Source organism: Mus caroli, chromosome 14 (genome assembly GCF_900094665.2).
Source record: "Mus caroli chromosome 14, CAROLI_EIJ_v1.1, whole genome shotgun sequence".
NCBI lineage: Eukaryota > Metazoa > Chordata > Mammalia > Rodentia > Muridae > Mus > Mus caroli.
The window spans coordinates 10,009,114-10,031,651 of NC_034583.1; the positions used below are offsets into that span (position 1 = coordinate 10,009,114).

General features: G+C 39.2%; 1 protein-coding gene and 1 pseudogene across 1 annotated transcript in view; one reads left to right on the forward strand and one right to left on the reverse strand.

Annotated features, from left to right (window-relative positions):
• The window catches only part of Rarb (retinoic acid receptor beta), a 664,387-nt gene that overhangs the window by 597,320 nt on the left and 44,529 nt on the right, over window positions 1-22,538 (reverse strand). The gene's annotated exons all lie outside the window — the stretch shown is intronic.
• LOC110309840 lies at window positions 11,154-11,702 on the forward strand (annotated as a pseudogene).

Sequence of the window (22,538 nt, forward strand, 5' to 3'; positions counted from 1 at the left end):
TGGACACCTCACTCACTGATGGACACCTCACTCACTGTTGGACACCTCACTTGTGTTTATTGTGAGAAGATTTTCCTGTATTCTTGAAATGTTCTTTTAAATAGAAAACATGCAGACAGGAGAGAGTGGGCCATAAAAATGAATATCCAATCAACTTCCTGAGTGGGTACAGAATTTTCTTTTTTTCTTTTTCCTCTATACTCCCATCAGCAGCATAGACTCCAAGTCATTCCACATGATAATTTTGCCTCCTGGGCCCTGCCACACTCCACGAGTACCATGTTGCCACTAGACCAGCAGACAGCTCATCAAGGGTATCACAGAGGATGAGAGCTCTACATTCTGTCAGGGATGGCGATAACTGCCAGCCCTAGTCTCCATTATAAAAGCAGAGAAGACCAGGACTTCTTCCCTGAAAAGCTATGGGGAGAACACCAGGGATTAGGTGAGGTGGGGTCTTGGACAAACCAGTGTGACCATTGTCCCAGGGGCTAAAATGGAGCATACTGCCACAGCCTCCAGGTCACAGAGAGTTTCTCTTCATATAACACAGTGTTACTGATTTCTGGGAAGCCTTTTTCCTCCTCAAACATAAACACAAACAGCTCTGCATGTGTTCTCAGTTCTCATTACACTGAAGTCAGCCACCATGAGCAGGCCAGGTTTTTATTAAATCTTCTTGTCCCCAGAGCCAGCAGACCTCCCATAGCATGTGCATACTTTCCACTCTTAAAATGTTCTGTAACACCACCTCAGCCTGCAGTCTCTTTCTGCTCCTTCTCCCAATCTGCTTCTGCTCACTGTCTCTCCTTCCACATGACACAGCTTCTTTACCCAACTCCGTTTCTTAGTTGCAGACATGCCACTCTTTCTCCTGAGATAACATCTCTACAGACTGAGCATTCAATTTAATGTTCCACCTCCTCACCTATGTTTGTACAGACCCAGGATCAATACAGAAGCATTTCCAGAGAGCTGTTTGGTGGGCTCACTATGATTAAAAATGTCACCTCGTCTCATGTATCACTTGGAACAGATCCAGAGTCACATACAACATCAGTGCTGCTGTACGCAAGCACATACATCAAAGCCAAATGTGCAATTTCCCTTTCAGGAGAACTTAAAGAGCTTCTTCAAGGAACAAAATTTGGACATTCATCACTAAGTGGAAACTGCTGTAGTGAATTAGAAAATTAGCAATTTCGGTGCATGGCTTTTAGGCTGCTCCAATATGAAAATCACTAGCCACCAAAGAACTAAAATGCACTGTACATATGACAAACATATCTCATGATAAGGAAGAGGTGTGTAAAATATGTCAGGTAATTATTAATATCAATGGCTTATTGATATTCAATATTAATATTGAATATTCCAAATACATTGAAATGATAGAAAGTAGCGTCACCTCTGTCAGTGTGAGTGCCAGAAATGTTAAAATCACACATTTGACTTACATTTCTGCACAGCTAGTGTCTGGGATTTTCAAAAGAAACTTCTCAAAATACCCTATCCTTATTTACAACTTTAGCATCTTCTATCTAAAATCAAACATCAGAACTTCCTCTTCAGTGGGATCTTGCTCCAACTTTTCACATAAAATAGCCACTTCAGTCTTTCACATCAGCTCTCTCCAGTCAACTGATGGATTCTTCCACAGTTGTTTCACACAACAGCTGGACCCACCACACAAGGTCAAGGTCTACCTTAGGACGAAAGATGGTCTATGAGATAGTTTTCTCATTGCTGTGACCAAATGCCAGAGCAGAAGTAATTAAATGAAGAGAGTTTATATGGGTATATGGCTTAAAATACATTATATGGTCTAACATAGCATGGAGAGATTGTGGTGGGATCAGGTCCTGTCCATGACAAAAGGTGCTCACTGATAGCCCAGAACTTCAGAAGCCAGGGAAAGGAGACTGCAAACTCCTTGTTAGCTTCTTCCTTTTTCCTTTCCTTTATTTGGGCTGCAACCCCATCCTACTAGACTGTGCTAGCTAGCCATCTTCAAGGTAGGTCTCCCCACTTAGCCCTCTTTTGAACTGCCTTCATGGAGAGTGGACATATTCAAATTTGTGTCACACCAATGTCTAAGTATTTCTTGGTCCAAACAAGCCAACAATCAAAATTACACATCACAGATAATAACATGAAATGTCACAGAAACAGAGCAGGATGAGCTATATCTTTAACATGTATATGTTTAAAATAGACATGTTCTAAATCTGTGAGAACTGAGATGCTCCAAAGCCAGCAAGTTTGCTAGTCTTTTCCCATGAGCAGGGTGTGGATTCCTGACAAGGCCAAAGGTACTTTTCTGTCTCTAATAATCCCCTAGCATCTCTCAAATTAAAACTTTTAAAGACTAGAGTGAGTTGGACTAGCTCAGAAATCCAGGACCCACTTATCACTAAGGAAACTCAGAAAAGCTCAGGCAAATAATGATCAAGAAATCTGTCTGTAAGTAATGCTAGAAAAAAAAAAGTAGAAACATTCTGTCTCAGGCTTCATCTCAGAAACTTTTACTTCTAACACTAAGTGATTACATCACAGGCTATGTGGCTCTACATGAGGTCAGAGCTGCCAGCCAAGCATAGTCTGTCACCTTCTGTATCTGCTTCTTGAATATTTCCAGTGCATAGTAATAAATTCTGACATATTGCCTTTGAAGATAGTAGAATTTAATGTCCAAAACAATTCTCTAATTCCTTCCCACCATGTGGTACTAAGCACTGAACATAGGGCCTTTGTTCATGCTAGTCAAATACGCTATCATTCTGCTATATCTCTGGCCCAATTGTACAAGGTCTTACAAAATTAACTGGGCTGATTTGAAGTTTCTCATATAGCCCAGGCTGGTCTTGAATTTGTCATGCACATCCATTTGTGTAATAAGTGGCTGGGATTATGAGCCTGCACCATCAGGCTAAGATACTCAGTGTCTAATACAATGAGTAAGCCTCAAACTTTAGTTGGTGGCATAGTGATGATTTTCAGAGGGTAACTCCTATCTACATCTATTGCCTTTGGGTTTATTTGTAAGTTCATAATTAGTAACTTCATCATGATAATTCCTTCATCTTCCTTCAAAACTGAAATATAAAGTTGGGATATAAAGACAGATATTAATAACCAGCTTAATTTTATGTTACCACTGTATAAGTCCAAATAAGTGCATTATACTTTAAGACAGGTGATTGAGTGTTGGCAAGGCTTGGGGGCACACCTGTAATCCCAGAACTACAGTCACTAAGGCAGGAGATTTATGAGGCTATTTTGAGACACATAGTAAGATTCTGTCTTAAAAAAAACAAAAAAAAACAAAAAACAAAATCTAGCTGATGTAGGTGTATGACTCCTCTGATTGAAAAGAAGGCACAGACATTAGTCTTTACACAATATAGCCCAGTTTTTAAATAATACTTTTTTATAGAGAATAGATCATTTTAATTCTGCTGTTCTAGGAAAATCATTGCAATGTGTTTTAGTGAAATTGTATAATATATATATATATATATATATATATATATATATATATATATATGGTGAAGTCCTTGAGCTTAAAGCTAAGTTCTACACTTTTCTTGGTTGTAGAATCATTAACATAACTGACCCCAGAACAGGAAGAAGTAGATCACTCCTTGTATTTGCTGCATCCCAAGAGTCTATTAAACAAACAAAGCTCAGTAACAAACTCCCCTACAAGGCAAAGAAGCATCATTTTCTTTGGGTATTGAACTCATAGGAAAATGGTTTACTTTTTTATGAAAAGAATCCTGTGGAATAGCTTTCTAATCACACAAATTTCTTCCTGGAGTTGAGAAATTTCATGGATGACTCTTTCAAAACAAGTGTTTTGCTGTAAAATGGAAAGATAGAGATAGAAAGGTATATGGACAGCGAGCAAAAGCAGTAGAAGGAGAGGAGCAATTCGACCATCACCAGATTCTAACTTATTTCCAGGGTGGCTACTGGACACTCCTGGAATGCCGATTAAAGAAGTATCCGGGTATGAGTTATCATGGGAGCTCATTGTTTTGTTCCCTGGCTCTGTGTTTATCCTTCTCTGTGACTATTAAATGTTGTCTATGTGAAGCTGAGTGGTGTCTTGTAAATCAGGCCAGTTGATGTCTGTTCTTCCCACAGGGCCACCCACAGTGAGTCTAATCCATCTCACACCTGACATGCTCAGATATTTCAAGATCCCAAGTAGTAACTACCACTTACTGAGACGTTTCTGAGACTCAGGCACTTGCATAAAGTGCATCATTATCTTATTATAATTCCAACAGAAAGAAAGAGGAATCCTCATTTTATAGAGCAAACAGAGAGATTCACTCTCTCCTGAGATCACAAACAGAAGAGGCAAATTTCTGCTTCCTCTGCCTGTTCCACCTGAGCCTAGAGCACCATTGCTGAGTCTCTGTTCAAGATCACCCTCCAGCTAGGGCAGCTTCCTTTTACCCATTAATGTGTGTAAGCAGAGCATGAGGTATGGAAAACTCAGTCATGGATCCTGTGCTTAATGGATATGTGCAAGAGCAAATCTTACAGAAAGATTAAGAGGTGCACACCCTTGTTTCTTAGCATTCTGGAATGTCATCGTCCTGACCTGAAGACTTCAACTTTTTAAAAGCAACCATTTACACCATGGTTTTGGTGATCTTAAATTTCACATCTTGTTACCTCAGCATACTCCTGAGCCTTGAAGAGAATGTCATAGACTCTTAGGAGTGAAAACTAGACCTTATTCTAGGAAACCACTCACAGACAGACACTTTAACATACAGGTTAATACCCTCATAATCCTCTCATCTCAACTCCAACCAAAATCAACAGATGCATCCAAAGATGTCAGAGTTCAGATGGCATTGTGTAGAGAGAATATCTGATGTTTATATGGATGTGGTACCTGTCAATAATAAATCTAATGGCTTAGGGCTTAGGCAGGAAATAGGAGGTGAAACATCCAGGAGGCAAAAAGTTCTCTGGGATAATGCCAGGCTAGAGAGATTTACCTGGAATTTGTGATGAGATGGACTCATGGTACCTGAGAATAGGCAAGCAGCCACATAGCAGAATGTAGATCAGAATAAATTGGTTATAGTAAGTTATGATCTAGTCAAAGAAGAGCTTAGCTGTACAGCCAATGTATGTGTAAGTATATTTTGAGTCTGGGTCTTATTTCTGGGAGCTTGTGGCTGGGAGGAAGAACCAGGCTTAACTTCTACAGTACTTCTTGATATTAGGTAACATTTATGCTTGAATACAAACTAAGGAGTCCTTCCTTCATCTTTTTCCAAATATGCATCTGAAATTGGTTCTTTCTCAAGTTTTCTTCCAAACATGTCAGCTCACTCTCGGTTAGTCATCCCCAAACTGTCATGAGAAGATTGTACCATGTTGTGTTAACTTGGTCAAAAGAGCTCTTATGGACATGAATTCTTCCTCAATCCCAAACAGAATGCTCTTTTCAATGTCATTTTTTTTGAGTTATGTTCATTTCTGAAGGACTCCCATTCTCCTGAACTGAGCTTAGCTGCATTGAACAAAGTCAAATAGATTCCCTCCAATTGAGAAGATGGCTTTATCCTAGAGATACTTTTAATTATTAAGTAGTTCAACTTAATTTATCATTAGTGATCATAATGAAACGAAATAAGGCAATTTAGAAGGAATGGAGTAGAGATGCTATAAAATAAAATATAGAGTCATACCATTTATCACAGCTTGCTGTAGAGAAATTTATTATGCTGGAAGCAGTCATTTTAGATGTAAGACTCAAGCAGTTAAACAACTTATGCCAACACTCTGGCAGAAACTAGCTGGCTGTGCACAATACCCAGTTCCTTTTCCTTCTAGGTACACAGTTGTCATGTCAACCTGTCTTTTGGTGTGAATAGCCTTCATACCAACTTGTAGTCAGTATCAGGCAGTGGCAAAGTGTTGCTTTGGGGTCACCACATGAAATCTTCCATCTATATCCATTTCTGCCATGGACTGCCTACCACGGAGAATAATTTCAGGTCCCGCTGAGACCCATGCATCAAAAAAAAAAAATCAGATATGTTTAACACAATGACACACACACACACACCTACTTTATACCTGACAAGTGAAAAGGGAACAACTCAGAAGAGGAGGTGGGAAGAATATGGGAGCTGGAAGATGGGAGAGGTGCTATCTTCTGGACACACTAGGACTTTTGCACTTGAAAACTCAAAACAACGGAGGTTATCTCACAGTCCTGAACATGATCAAAGCCCAGCACAGAAGTGAAGAGACTTCTAGGCCCTACCCATTGCTGGAGTTCTACTGGCAGTCTATAGTGCTGGAAAGGAAGACCTACTCTTTTATGAGGGCATGACAACTAATAGGTGTCCTGTGCTCAACATACATACAGGCAGCACTAACTGGAATTAGTGAGTTTGCAGAAGAGGAAGTGAAGTGGGGGAAGAGCTTTGTGGAAGAAGTTGGGAGAAGTTTGAGGGGTACATAGAGAGTGCATATAACATTTCATTGTATCCATGTCCAAAATTCCTAAAAATAAGAAAAATACTTTTAAAAAGAAGGCAAATAAAAGTTGTAAACAGTGGCAGTGAGTTCAAGATTAGAAAGCTAGCTGCTAAAACAGAAGTAGCCGGAATAGATCATGAGTTCAACTTTTCTTTTAGAAAGTTCATGGTTTGTAGGATGAATATAACTCTTTAGCATGATTTTAACTAACATTGCCTCCTTTAGTAAACACAGCTTTCCAAAGGCCCTATAATACTGATATCTAGATTTTGTATTTATCTAGACGAGCAACCCAGTTCTTCTTGACTTATGTATAAGTGCTTTGGAAAAATCTTCACTACAGGGTTTGGGGTATAAAGGGTTAAGCTCTGGAGCTCAGGGCACAATACAAGACAAGAAGACAAAAGCCACATGACATTTCTCCAGCAGTTCCTTTTAAGGTTCTAGGTTTAGAGAAAGGAACCTTTCCACTTTAAATCCAGTATTATCTTACTAGCAGCAACAAACAAACAAACCAAATAAAGCAAACATAAAGAAAACAATAGCAAAATCAGGTGTGTTTGTTTTTGTAAAAAGGAAAGTTCCCCTGAGGCACAACCACTTTGATAAGAATGAGGTAGCAAAACTCAAATTCACGTGGTTGCTCTCAAAATTAAATAAAGGGCCAAGTCCATAAACCACAGAAAACTTTTCACAATACTTGGCTACTACAGCCCAAATCAGGCATTCTTGTTTACTCTCATGAAGCCCCTGATTCAGAAAAACATGGGCCTCAAATGTTCTGCATTTGTTGTGCAGGAAACATGCACACAGGTGTACATATTTAATCAAGACAGGTGTCCATCCTATATACACTGTGTGGTATAGAAATGATATGTTCTGCAAAACCACACACTAAATTAAGTAAAGACAGAACTAAAATAGATCAGGAAGCCTATTTAAATTGCTGCTGCTGCTGCTGTGTGTGTGTCTGTGTGTGTGTGGGGTGACAAAGTCATCAACCTAATAAAAATAGTGATAGAGTTAGAAGACAGGAAAACCCTAACAAATAGAATATTCCTATGTAGAAGGACTTTACTATACAAACAAAGAATAGGGACAGCTTGATGGAAGTAGGTCTGGGAGAAAGTTAAGGTTATATCTTGGAGAAAAGAAAGGGATGGGTCATGAAAAACAGGCCCAAAAGAGTATGTATGATCACATGAAGTTGGAACAGAAAAGGGGTGGGTGGGTGGTCTGGGGACAGAAAGGGCCATTATGCATGTGGTTCTGCCTCTTTCTCTACTTTCACATTCAGTTTTACCATGAACATTAAGATGTAAACATGGAGCCGGGCGTGGTGGCGCACGCCTTTAATCCCAGCACTCGGGAGGCAGAGGCAGGCAGATTTCTGAGTTCGAGGCCAGCCTGGTATACAAAGTGAGTTCCAGGACAGCCAGGGCTATACAGAGAAACCCTGTCTCGAAAAACCAAAAAAAAAAAAAAAAAAGATGTAAACATGGATGAAAGCAGGAAAAATGAGATGATTCTCATGTTTTACAGGCACTTCTTTTCTATTCTATTTACTGGTCCTATATATGCTGATTCACACTTCTGAAGTATACTAGCAGGATGTCTTAGCATTCTATTGCTGTGATGAAATACCATCACCAAAAATGAGTTGAGGAGGAAAGACTTAATTCTAATCCCACTCTTGAAGGGAATTTGGGTAATGAATTTAAGGCAGGAACCTGGAGACAGGAACTGATATAAAGACCCATCATGAGAGATGCTTACCAGCTTCCTCCTCCAGCTCATATTCAGCTTTCATTCTTATTCACCCCAGGACCATCTGTAGAAGGTTGGGTTCTCCCAGATCAATAATTACTCAAGGAAAGCCCCCACAGGTTTGCCTACAGGCTAATTTATCTTCTCAATTAAGGTCCCTCTAATGACTCTAGCTTGTATTAAGTTGACAAAATGTTGACCAGGACACTGAATATGGTGGGAGTGGGTGAGTGGGTGCTTGAATATTTATTACTGAAAGAATGGATGGATATATTCTCCAGTAGGTCAGTAATTAAATCCAGCAAGTGGAGGATGGAGTTTAAGAGTTTAGTGTAAATTACAGCTTATATCCAGGCTATTACTCATTGGTGTTGAACTTCTCAGATATTTTGTTCCTTTCACTTTGTGATTGTGATAATTTGATAATTTGATTTGTCATTGTGATAATAATTTGTTTTGAATTATTATGAGAAAAAAAGATGCTCTAGAAATGTTTTGACATTTCTAGTGGGTGATTAAAATGAGAATTATCAATATTATTAGCTGTTACTTCCTATGAAATTCTCTAACAATTAATATTTCATCTGGATTACAGAAGGAGATGGATCCAGGAGACCTGAAGGATGGGAGTAATCAGTGTGTCAACCATTGTACTGGAGACATAAGTGCTTTCTCCTTAAATCACACTGAGTGGACTGCAGGAACTAATTGTGATGTTTTAAAGAATTTTAAAAGACATGGTTAATCTACTAAGGGCTAGTGTAATAGGAATTAACTTTAATTTAGTTTCAAATCATAGAACTTCTTACTTCATTAAGTGAAATATTACAGCTAGAAAGATTTTGCATCTAATTTGTCAGCATATCTTTTATTCTTATTTTGATCTCTTTTATGTTCATCTCTCAAACAAAGCAACTGGATTTTGAGCATAAGTGGGGTTAAGCTTCATGAAAATGCTCATGTTATTGGTAGAAACACTGTAATTGTTAAGCTCGTTGCTTGATTGGATTTCCTTCACCAGAGCTGTGGATATATTAGCTTCCAATATAGTACATACTGATGGCCACATCTCTTCTTTAAATATAGATTCTCCTACTTCATACACAAAATAATAGGTTGTTGGGGTTAGGGAAGTAGCCCTAAAACATGTCCATACAATACAGAGGGACTATCTCTAAATTTAGTAGGTTTGTAAAAGAGAATTAAGAAACCAAATACTTTCAACCAATAACTCTGAAAATAAAAGTAAAACAATACCTCCAGGAGACCAAATCCACAGATAAGAATCAATGTTTATCTGGTTATCCTCATCTGAAGTCCTGGCATATATCATGATACTGCACAGCTATGAGATTGGTACCTATCACATATGTGTAGAGCTAGGATTAGGAAAGACTGTTGTAAAACCTGGGATTCTTGAGAGTTTATGAAGAACATGAGCTACTCCTTTCTCCAGGGGCTATGAAAGGTTGAGAGTTACAGAGGACATATTTCCAAAACTGCACCTCGAGCCAGTTCTCTTCAGAAAACTAAAGAATTTCCTTGTTAAACAAAGGTGGTAATCATTGTTGGATTTCCTTAGTGGCAATTAACAATGTTACTTTGCATATGTCATCTCACATCCCCAGCATTCTTATGCTCACTAAATATCAGTTCAGCTCTTCTTATCCAGTTTACTAAATCTAGTTGATGGTTTTGTTTGTTTGCACTCTCAGCAGTATGTTTCAGATAGACCCATTTCTTTCCTTTAAACTCTCCTTCCTTTGATTTCCCTAGACCCCTTTAGCCCTTTATTCCTGTTCCTTGGTGGCATCTAACTGCAGTGCACTAGCATGCCAGGACCAGCTCATCATCAATATAGGGAGACTGTCAGAGAACAACATGTCTGGACACCCTTTAGGTGCTTATCTGATCTTACTACCTTATCTGATTCCCCAGAAAGGCCTACCAAATATTTGGTTCATTTGCCATCCTGAGATCTCAGGAGTGAGAATTGTATTCCAACTCTCAGATACCCTGGCTCATCAGTGGTTTTCAAGGTTCTTTGCTCCTGGTTACAGTTCTATAAACCTCCTAGGTTTGGGCCAGTACCTGTGGCATAGGTGTTCATCAATACCAGTGGACTAAATGGGCAGGAACTCCCACTGGATAGTTTCAACTGATGTATAATCCATTCTCAGATTCACCCTATTCTCTTCTTCCTCTTAGCTGCATCCAGCAATAGTGATTAACACTGAAAACTGCTATTAGGATCCAAGTCCTGGAGATTAAAGTAAGCCTGCTTGTGATCACGAATATCGGGCAGAACTCCAGCTCATGTTTGGGGACTATTTTCATCCAATAGTCTGAATCATAGATTAGGCCTTTATTTAGGGCTCATTCAGTCAGCTACTGGTTATGCTACTTTTGCTTAAGATCAGTAAAGCAGTGTAGATTTTCAGCTTGTCCATGTCTTCTATACCTAATAAATCCAAACACTAGGTTCCATCCTTCCACTCTGACCCAAACCCATCTGAAGCCCAAACTCCACTGACCTTACCTGATTCCACTCATCTACTGCTTAGCTATTAGCCGCATCAAGCTTTATAAAACCCAGATAGAGTCCCACAGTTCTTCTTGTCTCTCATACCTTTGCAAAAGTCAGCTCTTACCTGTATTCAGAAAATACAGTTCTTGTCACTATCAGTCACCCTTGCCAGCACTTCCCTACAGCTAGGGAGTTGCCTGTCACACTGTAATCCCTCCCTTGGATACTGGAGATATGCATGTGATCAGCCACTATTACTCACTTCTGGCACCTGGTTGCTGGGGTTTTGAAGGATCTTACCAGTATCATCTTCTGTCTACTAGCTTTGGGTGCCCAGGTGTTCAGCCAGACAACCATTTGTCGCTTTGAGTCCCTGCAGCATGTGTAAGCTGCGGCCCCTTCTGGAGAAGTGGGTGAAGGAAGCCAACAACAAGGAGAGAACCTTTAGGAAATATGCAAATCGGAGACCCTGGTGCAGGCTGGGAAGAGAACTCCTTGAGCATTGAGAACAGTGGGAGGTGGAGCCTGGAGAACATGTTTCTGAAGTGCCTGAAGTCCTCCCTGCAGCAGATCACTAGCATCGCCAAGCAGCTTGGGCTGGTGAAGGATGTGGTTCGAGTATGGTTCTGTAACTGGCGTCAGAATGGCAAAAGATCAAGCACTGAATATTCCCAACCAGAAGAGTTTGAGGCTACAGGGACACCTTTTCTGGGGGGCTGGGGGTGGGCGTGGGGGCTGTATCCTTTCCTCTGCCCCAGGTCCCCACTTTGGCACCCCAGGCTATGGGAGCCCCCACTTCACCACACTCTACTCAGTCCCTTTTCCTGTGGGTGAAGCCTTTCCCTCTGTTCCTGTCACTACCCTGGGCTCTCCCATGCATTCAAACTGAGGCACCAGCCCTCCCTGGGGATGATGTGAACTAAGGCAAGGAAGGGAGGTAGACAAGAGAACCTGGAGCTTTGGGGTTAAATTCTTTTTATTGAGGAGGAATTAAAAGCACAACAGGGGTGGGCATGGGATAAGAAGTCCAGTGATGCTGTTGATCAGGAGCTCGTTCTTCACTCATCATTTTTGTTCTTAAATAAAGACTAGAACGGATGGACAAACGGACAGACAGACAGACACACACACACACACACACAAGAAAAACATGGCCACCCTCTGTCCACTATTGAAGACATTACCAGAGCAGAGCTACCACTGTTTGGACCTCTAAAGAGAAATCCTTACTTAAGATGGTAAGCTAAAGTGTAGAGGTTTCATTGCAGGTGTATTACTTGGAGTTGGGTAACCCACAGTTCCCTACTCTCCATAGTTTGACCTGTTGTAAATCTTTGTGATTGTCTTTGTTGTAAAAAGATGCTAGAGTGATGGGGGTGAAAGTAATAGTTATCTATGGTTGTAAGGAGAGGCTTTTAGAACACAGAGATTGTATTAGTTTAAGAAATGTCAGTAGTAAGTTCTTTTGAGGGAAGTTGACCTCTTAAGACAGCCAAGAGAAATTATGTAGGTTTACTGTACCAGACAAAATTTCTTTTCCACTGAATTTGTCTTAAGCCCAATAAGACACTCCAGTTACTGCCAAGATAAACATGACCAAACATCTGTTTGTGGATGTGAGGTCAGAAGAGGGTATGAGAACTTTCAGAGCCAGAGTTTTGGGTGTTGAAAGGACTCTGAGTTTGTTAAATGGATAGTAGAATATGAACTTTGGGTTCAGTGTTGTACAGAGAATGCTCTCAACAGCTAAGGCTTTCCCAAGCCTCAGGCTGCTGACATTTTGAGTGAAGATATTAGGTTTTCTTTGCCTTCACCTATGGAAAAAGATTGATCTTGAAGTTCATCTGCACATGGCACAAGGTCAGGACCTTGAAAATCTGAAAATACCCATTATTCTATATCACACAAGGTCAGGCCCTAGCACCAGCCAAAAGGTGACTTGAGGATGTGGTGTTTATGTGAGTCTGGAAGCTCATACAGAACTACATGTTCTTTAATATTAAACTGAAGGCTCTGAACACAAATTTAACTGAAAATATAAATTATTTTTATGCTCATAAATACTGAGAAAATTTAAATATATTATGATTATGAACACATAAAAGTAAATAAAAGAAAAATGTATATACAATGAGTAGGTTCTAGATACTATAGGGATTTCCTACCTATATTGATCATTTTCAAATATGTGACAAATAAAATAGTACATTATTAATATTTCCCTTCTTCTAAGTCTGTCTTGATGTATTTTATACTTATTTTCATATCCTACTGCTCTCTCTTAATACATAATTTTTCTTTTGTATTTTCTGTGATATAAGACTATATTGTAAAACATTACTTTATGTTGAAATATCATGTTATGTAAAAAATTATTTTAAACTATGGTGGACTGCATCTTAGAAATTTTGATTACTGTGATAAAACATCATGACCAAAAGCAACTTGGGGATGAAAGGGTTCATTCCATCATACAGGTTGTAGTCCACCATCCATGCAAGCCAGTAAGGATTTGGAGGCAGAAGCTGGTGGAGCAGCCTTGGAGAAGTGTGCTTGATCATCATGTTCTCTTATAACACTCAGGACTACCAGCCCAGGGATGGCATCACCCATGACAAGCTGGCCCCTCTGCCATCATTCACTTGTCTTAAAAATACCCTATAGGCCTATCTATAGCCAGATCCTCTGGAGGCAATTTCTCCATGAGGTTCCCTCCTCTCAGATGGTCTAACTTGTATCAAGTTGATGTAAAACTAGCCAGCTACTACACATAAGTAGAAATTGCATTAGTAATGTAGTTTACTGAGAAGGGTGGACTTTCTCTAAGATTCTCAATAAACTTAGTGTCATATCAAATTTCTCCTCAGACTTTTAAAATGATTATTAACTATTACTTTTCTTGGCTGTACTTTGTACTTATAAAGATACTTTGAAAGGGTTAGAAGTAAAATCTTATCCCAGATAAATGTTTTCCAGCATAAAGATGACCAAGTTCTGTGACCTTACCACACATTGTATCATTTTAATGAAACTTTGGAGCACAGACTCATGGTACACAGCCAATATAAAAAAGATCCACTCTCTAATCAGATTGGTACAGGTAGTTCTCATATTCTTGGCAAGTGGCTAAATTAGACTTACTTTACCAAAAGAGGATTGCAGCCCCCATCATTCTTTGAGAGATATATAAGCACCAACCGCCCTTCTATCTTCATTCCAGGCTGTCTCCAGTGGGACACATTTCACCTTAGAGCTCAATAAATGACTACAATCTAGATGGGTGCGGGTGGACGAGGACCTTTGATTTTGTAAATAGGAAGAAAGTAAGAAAGAGGTGGTCCCAGCTGCAGCATTGTGGAAATTATGTGAGCTGATTCCTGGACTAATTTCCCCTCCTGTTGAGTTTACACATTACATAGGGAAGTGTGCCACATATTTTAAAACTGCATGAAAATAAGGAGGTGTTCTGGAATCAGTTGCTGATAATAGTTGTCTGGTCTCCAAGGGTAGACAAAGCCTGGGGTTAAATGCTGGATCTAAAACTTAGCAACATGTGCAAGCTGATTCACCTTGAAATTCTAAAATAGATAACAATAATAAAGTCACTCTCATATAGTGGTTAGTCATTTGGAGATATAAGTATAAAAATTTACATCTGTTATAGTATAAACATATTTTAATGCCAGCTAACCACAGGATTAGCATTCGTGCAGTGAAAATTACCATTCGAAGAAATGAGATCCCACTGACAGGTTATTTTATCCTAACAGTCAGAACAGGATCCCAGGCAGAAGGGTGGCAGGAAGTCCCTAGGGAGGTGATAGTTGGCAGGCTAGACTACTGTTCAGGACACATTCATTAGCCTAAGCACTGAGGATGGTCTGTATTTTATGGATGTGTTGGAGAAGAGGAGATCAAAAGCTTTGGCGATGATTGGTTTTCAGTTGTATTTGTAAAAATTCTCACAGGAATTGGAGTCAGCTCTAATCCTTTTGATATAGAAGCCCCATAGTAACTCCTTTCCCCCTCTCCTTTCTGTTCTTTTTTTTCTCTTTGTATAAAAGAAAGTCATAGTTGTATTGGTTTAAGTTACACATAATACATAAGAGCTACTTTAATAATCCCAACAGATATTACAAGCACCATCCTGTTTCTCCAGGGCAGGACCTCATTTTTGAATTATGTACCTGCTCAATGAATCATGTTGAGACACATCCTTTCCTTCTTTCACTCCATTTCTGATTCAAAATCATTTTATGCTATTTGTATCAAGTATTGGACATAATAAATATAACTATGTCATTGAATTTCTACCAGAGCACAAGGAGGAATCCTGGGAGGAAGCATCACCAAGTCAGGTAGTTTTACAGAACTACCTAATTGTCTTCCAGCATCAGATCCAGGGACTTAGTAATGTGTCCATTATAGAGTCCATGAATGAATTATCACATTTTAAACCTCAAAATTTCCATGACTTATTTTTTCCTAGTCTTTCCTGATATGATTACCCAAGATACCCTTATAATTTTATGGTACCATCACTTTCCTAGGATCACTGCCCAAGATGCAGGCTTACCTTGCTAAAATAGACAGGCTCAGTAAGTTGCTTCAAAGCTCAGACTTTGCTTGTGTCCGTTCCCGTCAGCCTCCTGCTCCTCTCCTTCCAAACCAACAAACAACTCTATTGTGTCACTTTCCCAAAACCACATTTTTCCAGCAAGCTCTGGCAAATTAGATAATTACTAAGGAAAACAACGCAGTGCCTAACATGATGCATTAATACTGTCTAATGTTATTGAACTGAACGACAGGAGAGGCACTCTGTTCCTCCTTGCTTGGCAGATGATTACTCTTTGCTGCAGCAATACTTCATGTGCATACTTCCAAGAAGACTCATGAATGCAAAGGTTCATTAAGGGAATGAGAGAATCGATTGTAAAATGGAAAAGGCCGGGTGAGGTCATATTTCAAAGAGATGAATATGGTACACTCCATTATGTTGTAATCAGCTGCTCTCTTTCATTCCACAAACTGTAATAGTTTATTCTAATTTTTAAAACTGGAAAAACAGTGTCTATATCCTTCTGACTGCCTTCATCCTAAAGCCAGGAAAGGAGTCCTATAGATGTGAATCTCTTTAGCCTATGGGAACCCTTGGCGCCTACCAAACCTCACATTACTGACCATTTTTCTCCCTAATAAGAAAAACATTCAAAGGCTACTATTATTGCTGCCCTGGCAAACTGCACTTAATAAATGGGACTTGCCCTGTACATGACACTTCCAGCATCAATCAAGAATGAATTTTATTTCAATTTATTATGGTTGCTGTCCAAATGAAAAAATGCTTATATCGTAAAAATGTCTTACAATATAAATGTGCCAATGATGTAATCACAGATTTCTGGCAAAAAAAAATCCTGATTTGACTTAAATATTTGCCCATCCTCTCTCCTAAATTTTTCATTGAAGTTAAACATAACAAAATAATAGTACCATTAAGAGGTGATGTTGTTACGAACAGAAGTCACACATTAAATATTTTATATCTTTATGAGGGAGCTTTATTATATTTCCCTTTTTAAGAAGCGAGTTGATATCTCCAAATGATCTGGATAAATGACTTTAATTTCACTTTCATTGAAGGCTCATCTGCAATTTTTTTTTTAAGCCAGGAAATGTCCATTCATCAGTAGTTCAGTCCCCTGCTTATTAGTCTGGGATTTATCCCTGGCTACAGCTGCTGGCCTACAGACACCCCTGTGGGTCCTTTCTCCTCCCACCAGGCTTTGATTTCCAGTGAAGGTGAGAAATTATGTCAATGGATGCTTTTCATGATGGCAGCCAAAACCAAGGTTGTATCTCTCATAAATGATCAGTCCTTGATTTATTCCACAAACAGTCCTGATTTCTTCAGAAGCTTGGATGTCAGGAAGATGGCTATGTGCATGTCCCACGCAGCTATGCTTACTTCTTCACATCATCTGAAGGCTAAGTTCAACTGCTGTGTTATGAACCTCATCTCTTCAGAGGTAGACAAACCTTATAATTTTGACTAGGATTGTTACAAGGACATGCTTAGCCTAAAGTTCTGCTACTGTGTTGGAATTCATTGTTTTCCCACCAAAGACTCCTCAAATTAAGTAGCCAACAGAAGAGGTGGGGCAGGACCTGAGAATGTTGCTGGATCATGTCGCTGTTTTATGTGAACGTCCTCATTGAAAGCTAATTGGAAAGATGCTCAAATGTTTCATACATGACTGGCAACTCACCTTCAAGGAGGAGGCAGTCAAGAAACAATGTTTGCAATGAGTGATAAAATGAATTTCATTAGGAAAAGTATCCCTTTCTGAATAAAATTATAACCCTTCTAAAACATGGATTCTCTGTCTTTCCCAAAATGCAATGTGGACCCTGGTAGTGGAGCAGCCAGATTGTAACAATGAGAACAGAGCTGCTCAGACTGATATTTCTACTGTGAAGGAGGAAATCTTAAAATTAGGTACAACCAGAATAACAAATAAATGTACTAAATTCTGAAACATTGAAAAGCATAAGAAAAATTCTCACTCAAAATCCACGAGAACAATTTACCAGCAGTCGCACATTGCACCTTCTAATGTTTATTCTGGACAAGGTTGATTTCTAATCAGTACTGTGATCATTACATATAAAAGCTTCTATCTTGACAAAAATCACAATAATAATAAAAATCAAACCTGTTGTCTCCCTGCACAGATAACTCCATAGTAGGGCACTCTGGAGAACTTGACATATCAGTTGACAAGACTATCTAAGAGGTGGCATCTCACTTGCTAGCAACATGCTGCGTTTGGGGGCAGCAATGTCCAGTGATGTGTTGAGTCCAGAAGTGTCTCAGGGAATCAGTTAGTTAACAATAGTAATTCTATCTGTGATCTTGACCTTGAAGACCCTTTGTACTCCAAAGGAAAAACTCATAAATTTTCAAGATCATTTAACAGCAGCAATGTTTCAGACATTTTCTTCAAGAAAAAAAAAACAGTTTTATTTCTCAGAACACTGCATTCTCTAGAAGGAAGTTCCTTTAGTTTTAAGGCTACTTCGAAGATACAGAAAACAGAAAACCAAGGAAAAGACAACCACATGGAGGTGTTACTGAACTAAGAGTTCATCTCACAATCTCATACCTAATGACAGCTTGCAGGTCCCTGTGCTCTCTATAAGTTCATTGCTTCCAGTTGTCGCAAATTAAAACTTGGTCACTTAAAAGCAGTGGAACTTTTGTTACAATAGAAATAGGATTTATTTTTTTTTTTTTTGTGCCAGAAATACTGCCACCTCTGTTAAAGCATACTTCTGAAAGAAGAAATGTCTTTTGTAAAACATCATGAACATCAACTCTCTATGGTGCTCAAAATTAACAGCCCCAGCTTGGATGGTAGAAATCACCCTTAGGACATCTCACTACATGTATTTATTTCACTATTAGGGTTTTCAGCAAAGTTCATTTTGGTTGCATTTAATCGAGTTAAACAGCTATGCCTAAGGTTAGTAATTATGAAATGATGGAGACAGACAACTAACCAAAATGGCAATGCCCCGGCTTATGAAGGAGGACAGACAGGGCATGACGCTGGCTTCACATGGTTATTTAATTAGCAGCAATCTAATTGAGATATAAGTGTCAGAGACAGACATCACTGAGGCCAAATCAGACAGTTTCTGACTTCTAGCTATTTCTAGGAGCTCAGTTCGTAGATAATGGCTTCCCATTCAGACAAATCAAGATGTGTTAATTCACCTATCCATGGGTAGATGTGAAGGGTTAACTTCTGGGCAAGTTCAGCATATGCATGAGGGTTGCAAGTCCATTTCTGAGAAATAGCAAGTCTTGGAGGGAGACAGCAAGCTACAAACTTACTGTTTCACTGTAGGAGATCACACTATATCCTATTCCAACTCAATACTCAGTGGCAGACCACTCTTAACTGGAGAAATTATGGGAATAGGAAAAGGAAGTTCTTGTCTTTTGTATGTTTTTGAAACATGGCCTAACTACATAGTCTATGCTGACTCCATAGCTTATACTTTCCACACTCCAAATGCTGGCAATAGATGAGTGTAACATTTTAATTAACTGAGAATATTACTAACCAGTCCTTTTAAAAAAATGCAGTAACTCATATAAAGAAGAATTTACAGTTCCACCCATTGTAAAGCCCCTGCTCTGAGTGTGCACAGGACATGCAAAGAACACTTCCCATCTCTATAGATTCTGCTATTAGCAGACTCATGATATCCTTCTTCTTCCATTTACACTTCCTGTCTCTATAGATGTAAGAATCCTAGGGTCTAATATTAGTAGACTCATATGACTCATATGATATCCTTCTTTTGTGTCTCATGCTTGTCACTTAGCATAACTTAAGACCCAAGACTTTTATCTCACTGAACATACAGTTAACATTCTGTTGAACCATCCATCTATCCATGGACAGAATTTGATTTTTAACCTGCCTTTTGGCAATTGTGGCTAATGTTGTTATGAACAGCGGCATACAAACATGTTTACCACCTGCCCGCCACTCTTTTGATTATATATCTATCCAAATCATTGGATTTTACTTTTCATATTATAACTGCCTTCTATTTTTTCACAAGATGCACCACTGAATGCTCCCATCAGCAATACTGAGGGTTCCTGTTTATATGTATCCTACTAGCACTTATTAGTTAAGGATTTTTTCCTCACAGCCATCCTTCCCAAAGTATTTGATCCCCTTAAAAATAGCTGTCTCTAGTGAGACTACGCTGGGGCCTAGCAAACACATAAGTGGATGCTCACAGTCAGCTATTGGATGGATCACAGGGTCCCCAATGGAGGAGCTAGAGAAAATACCCAAGGAGCTAAAGGGATCTGCAACCCTATAGGTAGAACAACATTATGAACTAACCAGTACCCTGGAGCTCTTGACTCTAGCTGCATATTTATCAAAAGATGGCCTAGTTGGTCATCACTGGAAAGTGAGGCCCATTGGACTTGCAAACTTTATATGCCCCAGTACAGGGGAACGCCAGGGCCAAAAAGTGGGAGTGGGTGGGTAGGGGAGTGGGGGGAGGGTATGGGGGACTTTTGGGATAGCATTGGAAATGTAAATAAGGAAAATACCTAATTAAAAAAAAGAAATGTAAATAAATAAAATTACCTCTAAAAAACATAAAAGGAAACAAAAACAAAAAATTATAACAAGCCTATGGAAGAGGAAAGAATGCATCATTTTATGTTCATCCCTTAAGCAATCTCAGCATCAATCTTTAACTTAGAAAGGTAAACAAACTTTTAATTTAGAACAGTAGTTCTCAAAGCATAGTCTGCAGATCCAGATTGAAAATCTCTATCCTAAAAGTACTAAAGCAGAAACTCAGGAAACAAGGCTTAATAGTTCTGTGCTTTGACACAAGCTCCAGATTATTTGACACACATAGAACTGGAGAACTAGATTCTGGAGCTCATGACTCACAAGAAGCAACCCAGGACTAACTTGAAGTGTCTCCATTCCAAATACACACCATGTCTAATTTATTTTTCTCCACTGAGTCAGCCATTTCTATGTCTAACTTTCCATTGAAGTGTGAAAGGGTAGTTTAACCACCACATTATCTTCCCACAGGTTTCTCTCTAACCCTTGCTCACTCCCAGAGTTAAGGGGGCTACAGTGTGCCTGAGACTGGCCTCAGCAGTCTCCATCCTTCCCATGTCAGTGACCCCTGTAGTAATGTTCTCAGTCTTGGTTGCTTGGTACTATGAATGCAGCTGCAGAAATCAAGCCTGCCTGGCTTAAAGAAGTTGAAGTGAGGAGTGTAACTCTCACATCCCAACAGATGCCTCTCTGAAGAGCTCTTTATGTGTAGGCAAGTTTTCATCTTACATATTCTAGACTGTGATGTCACTTTATTCCACCTTGTTTTATCTAGTTCTCATAGGGCAGAAAATTGTTGTGTTTAGTATCCCTTGTATCTATTCAATGGTGTTTGCTGGCATCCCTATGCTTATAAATATTTCATATAGCCATAGAGATGAATTCCAATGAAAGGCACGTGTATATGTACTTTCAGGGATGGGTAAGAGAAAGATAGGTATATTAATTGGATGTTGGGTATGTGCAGCAAAATACAAGTGTTCTTCAAACAACACTGCACAGTGCACAGTGCAACTCCTTAAAAGGAGCTATTGTCTTTTTCACCTGGGAGTTAGAAAACAAAAGCACAGTGAGGCTAAGTAGCTTTTCCAAGACCATCCAGACATTGAGCAGAACTGACCAAATTCCAGTAGACAGCTTGGGTGCTAAACTCATGGCAGCAACAACAGCATTGCCCACATACTAGAGAAGTGAACAAGGTGATACAAAGGAATAAAGACATACATGGAGATGGGAACTTCAGAGATGAAACACAGAAGATATTACCCATAATTAACAGATATACTTCTTGGTAAATTTACCATATTCACAATTTTCTGGACTATAAGTGAAAGTTTTAGAGCTGTGTTGGTCACAGCATTCTGGATAATTTTGAGTGTGCTAAGTTTTTGACCACGTCTGCTAGCCTGTGGGTTCTTTCACTCACAAATATCTCAGAAGTGATAGCCTAAGAGCTCCTATCATTCACATGTCCATTTCAAGTGTGTCAGCCAGGGGAAAACTTCATTCATAGATATTGTCTCATTTTTATTTGGCTGCCAACTGGTAATTCTCAAAGTCCTTATTGTCCCCAGTTCACACATTCAGAAACAGAGGCTAACAGGAAGATGTAATCAAAGATCATACAGCTAGTCAATGACTACAACTAAAACCATATCTGACTCTAGAAGACAGACTCAGGCATCCTGACCCCATCTCTACCCACAATTCCTGGGATCTTTCTGAGTTTTTGAGAATTAGGCTAGACAATGCACAAGCAGAAAAATATAGGATAGAAACCTACTGTGTAACTGATTTCTTTACATATCTTCACCTTTGCACTCACCCAAGTTTTCCTACATTCTGTAGGTATGACATTTCAAGGTTAGCATCAATTAGTAACTTGATGGTCCTATTTTTCCATGGTGCTAGCCACAATGCCCAAAAAACTGATAATATAATCAACCTGAGAATGGGTCTGGAATTTCCTAGATGCCATGTCAGCAAGAACATCAGTGCCAGCCATGGTTGTTTACTCAGGTTAGAAGAACATGCTGGTGGAGATGTTACACCACTTGGGATGATTGAGAGGCCACCTCAGTCCTCAAGGGGGACCAGCAAGACCAGAGCTTGCAAAAGACCAGAAAATGACAAACCACCACAAGGAGGCAGCAACCCAGTTCCCCAACTCCTTGACATTGTATCTAACAATGGAGACTGTGTATAAAGGTAATTACTATGATACTACTGATCACATCAGAATAATGAATACACAAATGTCCATGCTTAAAGTTCACTTTAATGATAATTCAACAAAGACTTTTGAAGGTTTGTATCTTTTATGATACCATTTTGATCATTAGCCTGAGGATCTTTGGTCTGCTAATGTTCTTACTAGCCCTCTAAAGAACGATAATGACACTTTGCTTGTTTGTAGAGTTCTTTAATATCTTGAAACACATTAAATAAAACACATATTGACACTTTTTGTAAATTAGAATTTACTCTTTTACTGAAGATACCTTTAAAATATATTTGTATGTAAGAAATCTAGGAGATGTAGG